This window comes from Pristiophorus japonicus, chromosome 22, assembly GCF_044704955.1.
Source record: "Pristiophorus japonicus isolate sPriJap1 chromosome 22, sPriJap1.hap1, whole genome shotgun sequence".
Lineage (NCBI taxonomy): Eukaryota > Metazoa > Chordata > Chondrichthyes > Pristiophoridae > Pristiophorus > Pristiophorus japonicus.
In genome coordinates this window covers 24,059,434-24,074,083 of record NC_091998.1, presented here as the reverse complement: position 1 = coordinate 24,074,083, position 14,650 = coordinate 24,059,434, and the positions used below count along the sequence as shown (strand labels likewise).

Below are 14,650 nucleotides of genomic sequence, written 5' to 3'. Positions count from 1 at the left end.
CACGGCCCGGCCCTGGACATCATGGACCACTTCCCTTTTCTCAGGAGCCTCCCATCAACAAGAGCAGGCATCCACGACGAGATCTAACACAGCCTCCAGTGCACCACCTGAGGCCGCCTGAGGAAAAGAGTGTTTGAAGACCAGGCCCTTAAAACTGCCACTAAGCTCATGGTCTACGGGGCTGTAGTAATACCTGCCCTCCTGTATGGCTCAGAGACATGGACTATGTACAGCAGACACCTCAAGTCGCTGGAGAAATATCACCAAAGATGTCTCCGCAAGATCCTACAAATCCCCTGGGAGGACAGGCGCACCAACGTTAGCGTCCTCGACCACACCAACATCCCCAGCATTGAAGCACTGACCACACTCGATCAGTTCCGCTGGGCAGGCCACATTGTCCGCATGCCAGACATGAGACTCCCAAAACAACTGCTCTACTCGGAGCTCCTTCACAGCAAACGAGCCAAAGATGGGCAGCGGCAACGCTACAAGGACACCCTCAAAACCTCCCTGATAAAGTGCGACATCCCCACTGACACCTGGGAGTCTTTGGCTCAAGACCGCCCTAAGTGGAGGAAGTGCATCCGAGAGGGTGCTGAGCATCTCGAGTCTCACTGCCGAGAACATGCAGAAATCAAGCGCAGGCAGCGGAAAGAGCATGCAGCAAACCAGTCCCACCCACCCCTTCCCTCAATGACTATCTGTTCGACCTGTGACAGATTATGTGACTCTCTTATTGGACTGTTCAGCCACCAAAAAGCTCACTTCAGTAATGGAAGCAAGTCTTCCTCGATTCCGAGGGACTGCCTTTGATGATGAATACCCCACTTCATGCATGATTCATGACATAGGGACATAGGAAAAGGAGTAGGCCTGCTCTGCCATTCAATTAGAACATGGCTGATCTGAACCGCAACTCCATTTACCCGCAAGAAAAATCTATCGATCTCAGTCTTGAAAACTTCAATTGTCCCAATATCCGCAGCCATTTGGAGAAGAAAATTTCAAATTTCCACAACATTTGTGTGAAAAAATAGCAGTTAAGCACCAATAGGCTGTTCAACTGTGGGAGGAGAGAGTCAGAGTTGAACTGGATTGTGTCCTCAATCAGTATCCACTCACACACGTTTGTGATCACGAGCAGGAATACTGGCTGATTTCTCCCTGATCCCCCCTCTCAAGGCTACTGTAAGCGCCCCCCCCCCACCCCCCCTCCCCGCCCCCTCCCTCCGCCATTGCCTTGGCTACATTTAAGACTACATAGTAACAGTAGTTGCACTTCAAAAGTAGTTTATTGCATGAAATGTTTTGGGATGTTTCATAGAGTGTTACAAAGTATTTACAGCACAGAAACAGGCCATTCGGCCCAACAGGTCCATGCAGGTGTTTGCTGCAAACGGGCCTCTTCCCAGACCTCTTTATCTAACCCCATCAACACATCCTTCTATTCTTTTGTCCCTCATGTGCTTATCCAGCTTCCCCTTAAATGCAACTATGCTATTCGCCTCAACCACTCCCTGTGGCAGCGAGTTTCACATTCTCACCACTCTCTGGGTAAAGAGGTTTCTCCTGAGTTCCCGATTGGACTTATTAGTGACTGTCCTATATTTATGGCCCCTAGTTCTGGTCTCGCCTGCAAGTGGAAACATCTTCTCTACATCTAACCTATAAAACCCTTTCATAATCTTGAAGACCTCTGCCAGGTCACCCCCTCAGCCTTCTCTTTTGTAGAGACTGTTCGCAACCTTGGTGTCATATTTGATCCTGAAATAAGATTTCAACCAAATATCCGCAGCATAGCTAAGACCTCCTATTTCCACCTCCGTAACATCACCCGTCTCCGCCCTTGCCTCAACTCATCCGCTGCTGAAACCCTCATCCATGCCTTTGTTACCTCTCGACCTGACTATTCCAACGCACTCCTGGCTGGCCTCCCACATTCTACACTACGTAAACTGGAGGTGATCCAAAACTCCGCTTCCCATTTCCTAACTCGCACCAAGCCCCGCTCACCCATCACCCCTGTTCTCGCTGACCTACATTGATCTCTGGTTAAGCAACGCCTCGATTTCAAAATTCTCATTCTTATTTTCAAATCCCTCCATGGCCTCGCCCGTCCCTAACTCTAATCCCCTCCAGCCACACAACCCCCCGAGATGTCTGCGCTCCTCTAATTCTGAGGACCATTGACCAGAAACTTAACTGGACCACTTTACTGTGGCAGCAAGAGTGGGTCAGAGGCTGGGTATTCTGTGGCAAGTATCTCACCTCCTGACCCCGTAAAGACTTTCCACCATCTACAAGGCACGAGTCAGGAGTGTGATGGAATACTCTCCACTGCAGCTCCAACAACACTCAAGAAACTCGACACCATCCAGGGCAAAGCAGCCTGCTTGATTGGCAGCCCATCCAACACCTTCCAACATTCACACCCTCCACCACCTGCGCACCATGGTTGCAGTGTGCACCATCTACAAGATGCACTGCAGCAACTCGCCAAGGCTTCTTCGGCAGCACCTCCCACACCTGCGACCTCTACCACCTAGAAGGACAAGGGCAGCAGATGCATGGGAACACCACCCAACCTCCAAGTTCCTCTCCAAGTCACACACCATCCTGACTTGGAAGTATATTGCCGTTCCTTTATCGTCGCTGGGATAAAATTCTGGAACTCCCTCCCTAACAGCACTGTGGGAGCACCTTCACCACACGGACTGCAGTGGTTCAAAAAGGTGGCTCACCACCACCTTCTCAAGGGCGATTAGGGATGGGCAATAAATGCCAGCCTTGCCAGCGATGCCCACATCCCAGAAGGAATAAAATAAAAACCTCCATACACAGCTCCCAAAAAGTCTCAAATAATTGGGTAGTTATTTGACAAAGGAAATGATTGAGTGGTTTGAAAGGTGAAGTATTATATGATATATTTTTGAACATCTTTCTACTACAGTATGTTCTTCCCTTTCTTCCCAACACTCAGCAACTTCTTTCCCAAAACTCTCTTTTCTCTCATCAGTCGCATTTTCCCCCTGAAGCCCACCACTTGCGACCATGACCTCTGTTGTGCCAACTCCTAACTAGCTCACCTCGCCTTCTTGGCCACTTGCTTGCTGACATTGTCAACTGCCTCATATCTCCAGATATTATTCCCACCCCTATTGTCTCTGTTCTACCACTTGATCGCGGCCATTTCATATATAAAAGCTGTTTAAATCTCAACAACCCATAGAAAGACTTGCATTTCTATCGTGCCTGTCCCGACCACTGGACGTCCCATAGTGCTTCACAGCCAATGAAGTACTTTTTGAAGTGTAGTCACTGTTGTTATGTAGGAAACATGCCAGCCAATTTGTGCACAGCAAGCTCCCACAAACAGCAATGTGTTAATGACCAGATAATCTGTTTTAGTGATGTTGATTGAGAGATAAATATTGGCCAGGACACCGGGGATAACTCCCCTGCTCTTTTTTGAAATAGTGCCATGGGATCTTTTACACCCACCTGAGAGGGCAGGCGGGGCCTCGGTTTAACATCTCATCTGAAACCACAACCTTCTGTGTCAGAGGCGAGGGTGTTACCCAAAGAGCTCTGGCTGACAACCATGATACATTAAAGAAAGAAATTGCATTTATTACCACACCGTCCCACCTGAAGACGATGATTCTCGATGTTCTAAAATAAGGACACAAAGGAATGTATCCACATCACTGCTGCTGATATAGTTTAATGGACAATATCTTTAAAAAAATGTATTCATGGGATGTGGGCGTCGTGGCAAGGCCAGCATTTATTGCCCATCTCTAAATACCCTTGAGAAGGTGGTGGTGAGCCGCGTTCTTGAACCACTGGAGTCCGTGTGGTGAAGGTGCTCCCATAGCACTGTTAGGGAGGGAGTTCCAGGACTTTGACTCAGCAACGATGAAGGAACGGCGATATATTTCCAAGTCAGGATGGTGTGTGACTTGGAGGGGAACTTGGAGATTGGGTGGTTCTCCCTTGCACCTACTGCCCTTGTCCTTCGAGGTGCTAGAGGTCGCGGGTTTGAGAGGTGCTGCAAAGAAGCCTTGGCGAGTTGCTGCAGTGTATCTTGTAGATGGTACACACTGCAGCCACGGTGCGCCGGTGGTGGAGGGAGTGAATGTTTAAGGTGGTGAATGGGGTGCCAATCAAGCGGATTTCTTTGTCCTGGATGATGTCGAGCTTCTTGAGTATTGTTGGAGCCGCGCTCATCCAGGCGAGTGGACAGTATTCCATCACACTCCTGACTTGTGCCTTGTAGGTCCTTCTGTATTTTGAGTTGTAGGTTTATTTGCTTTGTCCAATGAATTTAAATAGTGGGGCAGATTTTTCTGTTCCTGCTCCTGGGGCTATTGGATTGAGTACAGCTTATGCAGGAGAATTAAATGTGGATGGAGGAGGGCAAATCCCTAATGGAATCCCTTTTATTGTTCCATCCAGAAAATTAAATGGACAGAAAATTGGATGGGAGCCCTTCTCTGCATGCAGTCCTCTCCACTGGATTTTCCTGCATTGGCCATGTCCATGTGATCCGACATCCACAGGCACATGAACAGGAGAACCTGCCCCAATATGTTTGATCATTTACAACTAATGCATATTTTATTTAAATAGCAGAAAGCTCGAAGCAAGAAAAGTGACTTTGTTTGACGCAACTCGTTCCTTCCGTGGAACAAGTAGCGGGCTCTGTCGTGGACTCTGCCCCAACCCATTAAATGTCCCGAGGAACGATTCTGAAGAGTTTATTTCACCTGCCAAAGGTAAGCAAGGCAACCATCCAGTATTCCAAACTAATCTCACTGCTTGTATTATTCATTGTTGACCAATTGCGTGCTTTGGCTTGATATTTCCAAGGGCTTCGCAGCTCGGGTTCCTCACACCATTTATTCATCTCTGTTGGCGCTTATCGTACGAGCTCTCAATCCCATTCTTAACCAGATGCTCATTCAGCTCTTTTTGAAAGGTGTTAATTGACACCTTTTAAAAAGCTTTAGCTGGGAGCCAATTTTACACATCCACAGCTCTGGAGGAGAAAGAAGAAAATCATTCAAATCTCGAAATCTGCTTGAGGCTTGTAAATGTTATACGCATGAATTATAGAAACCTACATTAATTTTAGAAGGGCAACAATGCATTGCCAAATAATTATACTGCTTGAAGGTCAGATGCTCAGAATGCGAACATAATATCAAGGACCCCAAGCATTGGTGTCGGCAGGAATTCACAACTATGTGCATATTTATTTAGTGGGGTGTGAAGCAATAGAAATCCGAGGGTGGGAGAGTACTGTCGAAGACGCCTCTATTAAGCTCCGTCTGATTCAACAACAAGTTGCATTTCTATAGCACCTTCACGCAGCAGAACATCCCAAGGCGCTTCACAGGAACGTTATCAATAAACAAAAATGTTGACACCGAGCCACAGAAGAACAGATGACCAAAAACTAGGTCTAAGAGGGAGGTTTTAAGGGGCATTTTAAAGGAGGAGAGAGAGCTAGAGAGGCAGAGAGGTCTAGGGAGGAAGTTCCAGAGCTTAGGGCCCAGGCAGCTGAAAGCAAGAGGCCAGAATTGGAGAAGTGCAAAGATCTTGAAGGCTTGTAGGGCTGGAGGAGGTTACAGAGATAGGGAAAGATGAGGCCATGGAGGGATTTGAAAACAAGGATGAGGATTTTAAAATTTGGCCGTTGTCAGACTGAAAGCCAGTGTAGATCAGTGTCCTTTCGAAATGTTGAAAAGTTAGAAGCAGAAGAGGTCCAAAGAGATTTGGGGGTTCATGTACATAGATCATTAAAATGTCATGGACAGGTACAAAAAAATAATCAAAAAGGCTACTGGAATGTTGGCCGTTATGTCTTAATGCAAGGAGTATCCGCAATAAGGTGGATGAATTAACTGTGCAAATATGTTAACAAATATGATGTGATTGGGATTACGGAGACGTGGCTCCAGGATGATCAGGGCTGGGAACTCAACATCCAGGGGTATTCAACATTCAGGAAAGATAGAATAAAAGGAAAAGGAGGTGGGGTAGCATTGCTGGTTAAGGAGCAAATTAAGGCAATAGTTCGGAAGGACATTAGCTTGGATGATGTGGAATCTATATGGGTAGAGCTGCAGAATACTAAAGGGCAAAAAACGTTAGTGGGAGTTGTGTACAGACCTCCAAACAGTAGTAGTGATGTTGGGGAGGGCATCAAACATGAAATTAGGGATGCGTGCAATAAAGGTGCAGCAGTTATAATGGGTGACTTTAATATGCACATAGATTGGGTTAACCAAACTGGAAGCAATACGGTGGAGGAGGATTTCCTGGAGTGCATAAGTGATGGTTTTTTAGACCAATATGTCGAGGAACCAACTAGGGGGGAGTCCATGTTAGACTGGGTGTTGTGTAATGAGAGAGGATTAATTAGCAACCTCATTGTGCGAGGTCCCTTGGGGAAGAGTGACCATAATATGGTGGAATTCTGCATTAGGATGGAGAATGAAACAGTTAATTCAGAGACCATGGTCCAGAACTTAAAGAAGGGTAACTTTGAAGGTATGAGGCGTGAATTGGCTAGGATAGATTGGCGAAGGATGCTGAAGGGGTTGACTGTGGATGGGCAATGGCAGACATTTAGAGACCGCATGGATGAACTACAACAATTGTACATTCCTGTCTGGCGTAAAAATAAAAAAGGGAAGGTGGCTCAACCGTGGCTATCAAGGGAAATCAGGGATAGCATTAAAGCCAAGGAAGTGGCATACAAATTGGTCATAAATAGCAGCGAACCCGGGGACTGGGAGGAATTTAGAACTCAGCAGAGGAGGACAAAGGGTTTGATTAGGGCAGGGAAAATGGAGTACGAGAAGAAGTTTGCAGGGAACATTAAGACGGATTGCAAAAGTTTCTATAGATATGTAAAGAGAAAAAGGTTAGTAAAGACAAACGTAGGTCCCCTGCAGTCAGAATCAGGGGAAGTCATAACGGGGAACAAAGAAATGGCGGACCAATTGAACAAGTACTTTGGTTCGGTATTCACTGAGGATGACACAAACAACCTTCCGGATATAAAAGGGGTCGGAGGGTGTAGTAAGGAGGAGGAACTGAGGGAAATCCTTATTAGTCAGGAAATTGTGTTGGGGAAATTGATGGGATTGAAGGCCGATAAATCCCCAGGGCCTGATGGACTACATCCCAGAGTACTTAAGGAGGTGGCCTTGGAAATAGTGGAGGCATTGACAGTCATTTTCCAACATTCCATTGACTCTGGATCAGTTCCTATGGAGTGGAGGGTAGCCAATGTAACCCCACTTTTTAAAAAAGGAGGGAGAGAGAAAACAGGGAATTATAGACCGGTCAGCCTGACATCGGTAGTGGGTAAAATGATGGAATCAATTATTAAGGATGTCATAGCAGTGCATTTGGAAAGAGGTAATATGATAGGTCCAAGTCAGCATGGATTTGTGAAAGGGAAATCATGCTTGACAAATCTTCTGGAATTTTTTGAGGATGTTTCCAGTAGAGTGGACAAGGGAGAACCAGTTGATGTGGTATATTTGGACTTTCAGAAGGCTTTCGACAAGGTCCCACACAAGAGATTAATGTGCAAAGTTAAAGCACATGGGATTGGGGGTAGTGTGCTGACATGGATTGAGAACTGATTGTCAGACAGGAAGCAAAGAGTAGGAGTAAATGGGGACTTTTCAGAATGGCAGGCAGTGACTAGTGGGGTACCGCAAGGTTCTGTGCTGGGGCCCCAGCTGTTTACACTGTACATTAATGATTTAGACGAGGGGATTCAATGTAGTATCTCCAAATTTGCGGATGACACTAAGTTGGGTGGCAGTGTGAGCTGCGAGGAGGATGCTATGAGGCTGCAGAGCGACTTGGATAGGTTAGGTGAGTGGGCAAATGCATGGCAGATGAAGTATAATGTGGATAAATGTGAGGTTATCCACTTTGGTGGTAAAAACAGAGAGACAGACTATTATCTGAATGGTGACAGATTAGGAAAAGGGGAGGTGCAAAGAGACCTGGGTGTCATGGTACATCAGTCATTGAAGGTTGGCATGCAGGTACAGCAGGCGGTTAAGAAAGCAAATGGCATGTTGGCCTTCATAGCGAGGGGATTTGAGTACAGGGGCAGGGAGGTGTTGCTACAATTGTACAGGGCCTTGGTGAGGCCACACCTGGAGTATTGTGTACAGTTTTGGTCTCCTAACCTGAGGAAGGACATTCTTGCTATTGAGGGAGTGCAGCGAAGGTTCACCAGACTGATTCCCGGGATGGCAGGACTGACCTATCAAGAAAGACTGGATCAACTGGGCTTGTATTCACTGGAGTTCAGAAGAATGAGAGGGGACCTCATAGAAACGTTTAAAATTCTGACGGGGTTAGACAGGTTAGATGCAGGAAGAATGTTCCCAATGTTGGGAAAGTCCAGAACCAGGGGACACAGTCTAAGGATAAGGGGGAAGCCATTTAGGACTGAAATGAGGAGGAATTTCTTCATCCAGAGAGTGGTGAACCTGTGGAATTCTCTACCACAGAAAGTTGTTGAGGCCAATTCACTAAATATATTCAAAAAGGAGTTAGATGAAGTCCTTACTACTAGGGGAATCAAGGGGTATGGTGAGAAAGCAGGAATGGGGTACTGAAGTTGCATGTTCAGCCATGAACTCATTGAATGGCGGTGCAGGCTAGAAGGGCCGAATGGCCTACTCCTGCACCTATTTTCTATGTTTCTGTGTTTCTATCTAGAAGACTAGAATACAAGGAACTAGAATACAGCATCGAAGCACTGACCACTCTCGACCAGCTCCGTTGGGCGGGCCACGTCGTCCGCATGCCCGACACAAGACTCCCAAAGCAAGTGCTCTACTCGGAACTCCAACACGGGAAGCGAGCCCCAGATGGGCAGAGGAAACGTTTCAAGGACACCCTCAAAGCCTCCTTGATAAAGTGCAACTTCTTCACCGGCACCTGGGAATCCCTGGCCCAAGACCGCCCTAGGTGGAGGAAGAGCATCCAGGAGGGCGTTGAGCACCTTGAGTCTCGTCGCCGAGAGCATGCAGAAAACAAGCGCAGGCAGCGGAAGGAGCGTGCGGCAAACCAAACTCCTCACCCACCCTTTCCTTCAACTACTCTCTGTCCCATCTGTGACAGAGACTGTAATTCCTGGATTGGACTGTACAGCCACCTGCAAACTCACTTTTAGAGAAGTCGTCCTCGATTTCGAGGGACTGCCTATGATGATGATAATGATGATGAGAATACAAGGGGTTAGAAGTCATGCTGCAGCTATATGAAGTCCTGGTTAGACCACACCTGGAGGATATATTGGCCTTGGAGGGAGTGCAGCGTAGATTTACTGGACTCCAAGGGTTAAATTACGAGGAGAGATTACACAAACTAGGGTTGGATTCCCTGGAATTTAGAAGATTAGGGGATGATTTGAACAACATTTTCAAGATATTAAGGGGAACTCGTAGGGTAGATAGAAATAAACTATTTCTGTTGGTTGTTAATCAAGGTCTAGGGGACATAGCATAAAAACTAGAGCCAGGCCTTTCAGGAGTGAAATTAGGAAATACTTTGACACACAAATAGTGATAGAAGTTTGGAACTCTCTTCAGCAAAAGGCAATTGATGCTAGATCAATTGTTAATTTTAAACCTGAGATTGATAGATTTCTGTTAAGCAAAGGAATTAAGGGATCTGGGGCAAAGGTGGGTATTTGGAGTTAGGTCACAGATCAGCCGTGATCTCATTGAATGGAGAAACAGGCTTGAGGGGCTAAATGGACTACTCCTGTTACTATGTTTCTAAGGCAGAGGTGATGGGTGAACGAAAATTGGTGCGAGTTTAGATATGGACAGCAGAGTTTTGGATAAGCACAAGTTTATGTAAGGTGGAAGATGGGAGGCTGGCCAGGAGAGCGTTTTAATAGTCAAGTCTGGAGGAACAAAGGCATGGATGAGGGTTTCAGCAGCAGATGAGTTAAAGCAGGGTTGGAGTCGGGTGATGTTACGGAGGTCCAAGTAGGCAGTTTTGCTGATGAAGAGGATGTGTGGTTGGAAGCTCATCTCAGGGTCAAACACAACACCAAGGTTGCACACGGTCAGGCTCGGCTTCAGGCAGGGATGGAAACAATGGTCAGGGAACAGAATTTATGGTGCGGACCAAAGGCAATGCCTTCAGTCTTCCCAATATTAGTTGGAGGAAATTTCTGCTCATCCAGTATTAGATGTCAGACAAGCAGCGTGACAAATCAGAGACAGTGGAAGAGTCAAGAGTGGTGGTGGTGAGATAGAGCTGAGTATCGGCAGTGTACATGTGGGACCTGATGTATTTTTAGATGATATTTCCAAGGGGTAGCCTGTAGATGAGAAATAGAAGTAGAAATAGACCCATGGGAACATTACAGACCCAGACACATGTGGGCATCACTTAGGTGTCACCCATGGCTCAGTTGGTAGCACTCTCGTCTCTGAGTCACATGGTTGTGGGTTCAAGATCCAGTCCAAAGATTTGAGCACACAACCGAAGCTGACACTCCAGTGCAGTAATGAAGGACACTGCACTGTCGGAGGTGCTGTCTTTCAGATGAGATGTTAAATCGAGGCCCCACCTTCCCCTCTCAGGTGGACATAAAAGATCTCAGGACACTATCTGAGGAAGAGCAGGGGAGTTCTCCCCATTGTCCTGGTCAATATTCAGCACTCAACTAACACTACTTAAATAGATCATCTGGTCACTATCACAATACTGTTTGTGGGAGCTTGCTGTTGGCCAATTGGCTGGCACGCTTCCTACATTACAACAGTGACTACACTTCAAAAAGTACTTCATTGGCTGAAAAGTGCTTTGGGGCTTCCTGAGATCATGTAAGGTGCAAGTTATTTTTTTCAGTCCCACATGAAGGGAATAGAACAGGATGACAGAGCATAGGAAATAGTTGAGCTTGGGGTTAATATTTAGCGTGTGAGCTGGGGCTGGAGAATGTGCCCTTCCGCCAGTGCATATAGAATATCGCAGTGAACTGCGCACAATTATTCCCACATTGCAATCAATGGAGAGAAGATTGCAGGCAATTCGCCTGCGATCCTCACTCGCACCAAGTCCTGCTCACCCATCACCACTGTGCTCGCTGACCTACATTATCTCCCCATCTGGCAACGCCTCAATTTTAGAATTGTCATTCTTGTTTTCAAGTCCTTCCATGGCCTTGCCCTCCCTATCTCTATAATCTCTTCCAACCCTCTGAGATCTCTGCACTCCTCCAACTCTGCCCTCTTCCGCATCTCCGATTTCCATCGATCCACCATCGGTGGCCGTGCCTTCAGCTGCCTGGGCCCCAAAGCTCTGGAACTCCCTCCCTAAACCTCTCCACTTCTCTACCTCTCTCTCCTATTTTAAGCTGCTCCTTAAAACCTATCTCTTTGACCAAACTTTTGGTCATCTGTCCTAATATCTCTTTATGTGGCTCGGTGTCAACTTTGTTTGATAACACGTTTTACTACACTATATAAATGAAAGTTGTTGGTGTTGTTGTTGGCTCCAAATGTAGACTGAAATTAGCGACTGTGAAGTAAAAGTGTGTTCTGAAATTTATTAGATAGCACCATCTTCAAAACAATATTCAAAGGTTCCTGGGGAATAGGGGTTGAAGAGATGCCCACAGACCCGACTGTGAGCTGCACACATCTGGGTGAAAGGGGGCACCAGTTGGATATCTGAAACTTGTGGTTCGATCTTAACCCCAGGTGGATATGGGATGCATGGTGGGCAGTCGAATCACGCCACTCGCCCCATGCCTCACCATGAGGGTGAAGCTATTTTGATCTAATTGAGCCGTTTAAAGGATTTGATAAGGTGGACAGAGAGGAACTATTCCCCCTGCTGGGGGCGTCCAGAACAAGGGAGACTGTCTTGCGTTTTTGTATCTGGGGCCTCAAATTTTTGTGCAATGGTATGGGGCCCACTCACTGGTCGCGCCATCTGTAACTGGCTGCTTGCTCTAAAAGGTTGGACACTGCTGGACTAACCGGGTGAAGGTACCACCTTATGTAGCACCAAGCCATTAAACCAAAAGGTGCCAGGTTTGATACCTGACCCATGCTGGCTTGGCTGCCCTGAATCAGGCAGCGGTTGGTGAGCTATGATTGGCCTCAGCCCCTCGGGGGTAGGGTGTCCAATTTTGGTAACCATTACTTTGTATTTATTTCACGAGGATGAAGTGGAAAGAGACCGAGGAGTCTTGATTGACTCGAAGCTCAACATGTCTGTGCAGCAGCTAACAGAACTACATCGTCAATAAGTGAAAGCGGAGGAAGTTGTGGTCAAACTGCACTGTGCTCTTGGCAGGATGCACCTTGAGTACTGTGTCCAGTTCTGGTCACTGAGGCACAGGACAGATACAAGCACCAGAGACAATGTAGAGAAGAGCTGATCCCAGTGTTTGAATTATGAGGAAAGACTGAAGAGACTTGGGGCTGGATTTTCAGTCTTCTGCTGCCCCTGTTAGTGCTCCGCAGTGGTGGCGATGGTAGCGGTAAGCATTCTAGTGTCCCGCCAGGACTTTTGGTGCCGGTATCGACAGGGCGCAGAGCATTACCGCCCGGAAGAGGCGAGCCGGTGTGCAACACCCCTGGTTGCGACACCAGCTTGACTTTTGGCTGCCGCCCGATCTGTAGCGCTCCGTCTGTGAAAACGGGCAATCTGACCTGCAGCGGCTGCAGCGGGGTAAGTAATGTCCACCTCGGGTAAGTGCGATTGTTGTTTATTTCATTTTGCGATTTATGTTGTGGCGGTGTGGGCTATGCATTGGGAATGTTTTGGGTGCTTTTTTTCAGGTTTCTTTCCCTTCCCCTCCCAGGCCTCACTTACAGCACTCCGAGGCCGGCTGTTTAGCTCGAGATTTTCGCTTGCTCCGCCTCCCTCAGCACCCCGCCCCACACTCAGGGCCCAGCTGATGAATTTTGCTGACTGAGGCGCAAACTGTTCCCGGGCGCAAACTTTACCGCCCCGCCGCCATTACCGCCCCGAGATGAGCAGAACCGAAAATTCCGCCCTTGGGTTTTTCAACATGGGATGGAGGCACCTAGGGTGATGTTACCGGATAGTAAACGGCCTGGAAAAGGATCATCAGCAATTCTACTTTAAAATATACAGTAGAAATAGGACATGGGGGTCACTCACAGGTTCAGGTTAGTAGCAAACAACTTTAGGACTGATACCAGGAGGCTCTTCTTCATGCAGAGGCTGACCAACATTTGGAATGGACTCCAGGCAGAGTGGTTGGGATGAAAACGCCAGAATCATTGTAAAAACCACAAGATGCAGCAGGGTGGGGAATGTCGTGTTGTTCTGGATGGATGTATTAAGATGGGCCGAATGGCCTTCCTCATCTGTAAGTATCTTGTGATCCTCCGAAAAGTACAATGGTCTTTCAGTGCCTTTTATCTGATGTTCTGTAACTCCATACTGAGATTGATTAGTCCTCCGAAAAGAACTACTTACTAATAGTCAAATTTCCAAGCCTGGCAACATCTAATCGCACCATGCAGTTGTTCCACTTGTAATACAAGTAAGTCCACCTCTCCATCACCCTTGGCTCCCAGGAGATTTGTGGCTCCTTACATCCTCTGGGCGTTTATCTGTAGTCTGGCAGAGATAGAGTGGCCTTCGACAAAGAGTTAGAAAGCAGCCTTGTATGTGGTATCTGGGGGTTGATTGCATGATGACAGCAGGGAACCTTGTATGTTTCGGGAGTCTTGTGTATGCAGTTCATCTTAGTCTTCGCAATGCAATTTCACAGCATGATACACAGGTCTGCAGAATCTGAATTTGCATCCCCTCCTGCTCCTCCTCAGCCTCCACAGATTCCCTTCAGAATATTTTGGAATAAGTTAAAACATACGTCGCTGGAATTACTGGAGCATATTTTGCTCTTAACGCTTGAGTATAAAGCAGTGCCTGGATGGAGCCCATAGAGGAAAATTGGGCGTGGAGGATTGGATGGCCGTAATAATCTAGGAAATGTGAGTTCATCTCCCACCAGGCCAGTTTGAGAATTTGAATTAAGTTTTAAAAATCTGGAATTAAAAAGCACGGCATCAGTAAAAGTGAACATGAAGCTGTTGTAAAGAGCCAACTGGTTCACCAATGTTCTTTTAGGGAAGGGAACCTGCCGTCTGGTCTGTAATTGACTCCAGTCCCACTCCAACATGGTTGACACTTAACTACCTCTGATGTTCCCTCTAAATTTTTTTTGTCTTGGTTAACCCTTGCCACTGGACCAAGACCTAACTCTGTCAAACCCGTGTGGTGGCTGGGGTGCAACGGCCACCACACATTAAAAAAATTCACGCACAGGCACCTTCCACCCTTCAAGATTTAGTTCGAGATCTGGAATATTAGGTCCTTCATTGAATCACCTGTGAACTCATCCCTTTTTGGCGTGGAACGTGTGAGGGCATGCACTTTGGCAGAAAAAAAATGAAAGTTATTATTTAAATGGAGAAAGATTACAAAGTGCCGCAGTACAGCGGGACCTGGGGGTACTTGTGCATGAAACACAAAAGGATAGTATGCAGGTACAGCAAGTGATCAGGAAGGCCAATGGTATCTTGGCCTTTATTGC

The 14,650-nt window shown here is 46.9% G+C and overlaps 1 protein-coding gene across 3 annotated transcripts in view; it reads left to right on the top strand.

Moving 5' to 3' along the window:
* Positions 1-14,650, top strand: part of LOC139234714 (histone H2B-like) — a 73,334-nt gene that overhangs the window by 12,599 nt on the left and 46,085 nt on the right. Inside the window, exon 2 of one of the 3 annotated variants that reach the window (XM_070865391.1) lies at positions 4,636-4,781. The exons of 1 other annotated variant lie outside the window; for it this stretch is intronic. The gene's annotated coding sequence lies outside the window, so the exon portion shown is untranslated. Of the gene's footprint in view, positions 1-4,635; positions 4,782-12,492; positions 12,560-14,650 lie in introns of those variants that run through there. One more of the 3 variants, XM_070865392.1, reaches the window with a different exon arrangement.